Below are 3,210 nucleotides of genomic sequence, written 5' to 3'. Positions count from 1 at the left end.
CGTTATGCGACACTCTTTAAAGTGTTATGCGTCACTCTTAAAAGTGTTATTAAATCCATTCAGGAGTGTAAAGGGACAACTGAAATGGTGTCAAATTTCGACAAATATAAACTGATTTTAAAGGTGTTAAAGCACACTCCATTTTCTTAGAGTGTGTGATTTAACACCCTTTGGGTTGTAAACCAGCACTGGAAATGGTGTTGAATTTAGCACCATCGAAAAGAGTTAAAAAGGTGTAGACTTACAGGTAAACTTTACGTGCCAAGTATTTCCAATGCTTTAAAATCACGTAGCTTTAAGAAAATATTAAAATATTAAAATATTTTAGTTATTTATAAAAAGAAAATCAGGTTGGAATGGGTCTGTTATATGGATTTCCTGGCTATTATTGTATTTTCCGCTTTAACATTTGTTTGGAGGTCCTTGCAACACGCTTGTTTTATCTTAACATGATCAATTTTCGATGTGAAAGTGGTACGAGCTATTTTACCGGATATATTACCGAAGGTATTCTTCGAGTCTTGTTTACTTATTTAATAAAATAAACAAGATAAAAATATTATAGTTGTTTTTAATAGATAATCAAGATAGAATGAAAATATATCTTTATTCTAATAAACCAAAAACGTGATACAGTCCCATTCCAACATCATTCATCCTGAACCAACAATTTATCCTCAAAATTAAATCGGCCGACGAGTGTTGCTGCGATAAACTGAAACCTCTTCCTTCCTTCCTATCTTAAACATGACCACTTTGGCGAAAAGAACTAATCGGCTTCCCTCGAGTGGTGCTGTATATGATTGGGTATATAATAATTTGAATTTGAGGGTATTCCTATATCGAATTATTTCTCCTTACGATGGTAGCTTTTAAAGTTGTGAAACTATCTCCTAACGCTATTCTACCTACGTGGGGGTTCTACCGATTCAGCTGGTATGGATCTATACAGTCCAGACAATCACGTCATTCCACCTTTTTCGACGAAGCTCATAAAAACCGACCTTCAAATTCGGGTACCCAAAAATTGTTATGGTCGAATTGGTATGTTTAAATTCATATGATATTAGATATGAAGATTTTTAATGTATGCGTTATAGCTGGACGGTCTGGTTTGGCGTTACAGAATTTCATAACTATTGGAGGAGGGGTGCTAGACCGGGATTATACCGGGAATGTAGGGGTTATTATGTTTAACCATTCGGGCGAAAACTTGGGACCGGAAATTAATAATATTTGAAATGGTGTAAAACCATAGAGGTTATACAGTAGAGGAGTAGACACTGTAGCCTTTATAACGCTTGCTGGAATATCTCGCGAAAAATTCTACCTTCATCTCCGGTTTCTTCTCATTGGCTGATCCTTATTGGTTGATAAATGTCCTTCTTGGTTGAAACCGAACACCGGAAGTATCCCCGAAAAATTTAGCGATAACTGACTGTCTACTCCTCTACTGTATAACCACTATGGTAAAACGATAGAAAACTGTTATTGAACGACCCAGTTTCAAATAAAGTGTATTTAAATAGATGAAATTTCGTTGGAAGTTGATATTGAAAGGGTGTGAATTGTGTCAGGTGAACTAAATGAAGAGAAAATGTATGTATAATATTCTTGGAATTATTCTAAACATATAGTTATTTTATGTTATTGACTAAAACATCATATTTTTGATTAATATAATATGAAATTATTATTTATAATGATGGAAGTCAAACGGATATTCACTTATACAAAACCCCTCCGGCAAAGTAATTTCTAAACGATCTATTTCATAACGGTTTTTGTTAACCTGAACGATCGTTTTGAAGTATATGTTTAATTTCATCACCATAGAAGCGTTCAGCTACCTTTGAAAAACTCTATCAGAATCGATCATTTGCGAAATGAATTTCCCGTAGAATTAACTCTATTTTGTGAAGATGTTCTCGTCTGAAATCGTTCGTTTAGGTTTTAAAAACTCGAATAAAAACGACCCTTTAGAAAAACTTCTAATCGATCTGTTTTGTAGTAGAAAAATCACCGCAAACGATCGGTTTTGAGTAAGTATTCGCAAAACCATAATTTATCGGCATACCGTCGTCTTTTATACTACCGCTCGTCCACTTGTATAAATAATACACAAGGGGTAGACCTATACAAAATGTAGCCGCTTTCCAACCCCAAAATTCATTTCCAGATTTTATACCTAAAATTATTTATAGGTTTATCTTGAAAAAATCATGTCGTCTTTCATTCGGAATATCACGGGGTTTAGAGTACGCAAATATACGCTAAATTGGAGAGATAAACATTTGAAAAAACTGAATAACCTAGAAATTCTCTCTCGTCAATAGCATTGAGAAAGCTGGGTATAAAGGAAAATAAGCCTGAAACCGCATGTTAATCTATAGAATACCTCAAAATTGAATCGTCCGTCGAGTGTAGCCGCGTTAAAGAGAAATCTCTCCCGTCATATAGGGTAAGCTTAATCTTTCGAGGGATAATATATCCTTTTTGTAAACCATGGCGATGAAACCTTTACTTTCCATAATGAAAATGAGGTATTGAAAATCTCGGAGAAACTGTGCGATCGAGATGAACTGAATAACCGTATTCTCTCTCTTCAATAGCAATGAGAAAGCTGGGTAGAAAGGAAAATAAGCCTGAAACCACATGTTACTCTATAGAATACCTCAAAAATGAATCGACCGTCGAGTGTAGCCGCGTTAAAGAGAAACACCTCCCGTCCTATTTCGTAAGCCTAATCATGGGGAAAGTAAACGAGCCATCGACGGCACGGTCCATCTAATGAAAGCCTATACCTCGCACGTTAATCTATAGAACCTCAAAATTGAATCGTCCGTCGAGTGTAGCCGCGATAATGTGAAACCTCTCCCGTCCTATCTTAACTAAAAACCTTTGACGGGAAGAACTAAACGGCTTCTTCCGGCGAATGACGAACAATCAACGGCATAGATTATCCGGTAAAAACCATCGAGGTGAAAACCCCATAGGATTAACATGGGATTTTTACACCCTGTTATGTAGAACCCCCACTTTACCATTACTGCAATTTATAAAATTGCAATCGAAGTATTGTATTTGGAAAAGGCCTAGTTAAAATTCTGTTTCGTTCGATAACGTAATAAGGAGAAATTTTCACACTAGATGTCACTCACGTGACGTCTCTTTGTGTCTCAGCGCCGCGTTAAGCCTACTTTATTCAGA

This window comes from Phalangium opilio, unplaced genomic scaffold (assembly GCF_054372755.1).
Source record: "Phalangium opilio isolate 3A_F unplaced genomic scaffold, DU_Popi_V2 ptg000046l_1, whole genome shotgun sequence".
In the NCBI taxonomy this organism is placed as follows: domain Eukaryota; kingdom Metazoa; phylum Arthropoda; class Arachnida; order Opiliones; family Phalangiidae; genus Phalangium; species Phalangium opilio.
The sequence above is the reverse complement of the archived record's forward strand: the minus strand, read 5'-3'. Positions refer to the sequence as shown.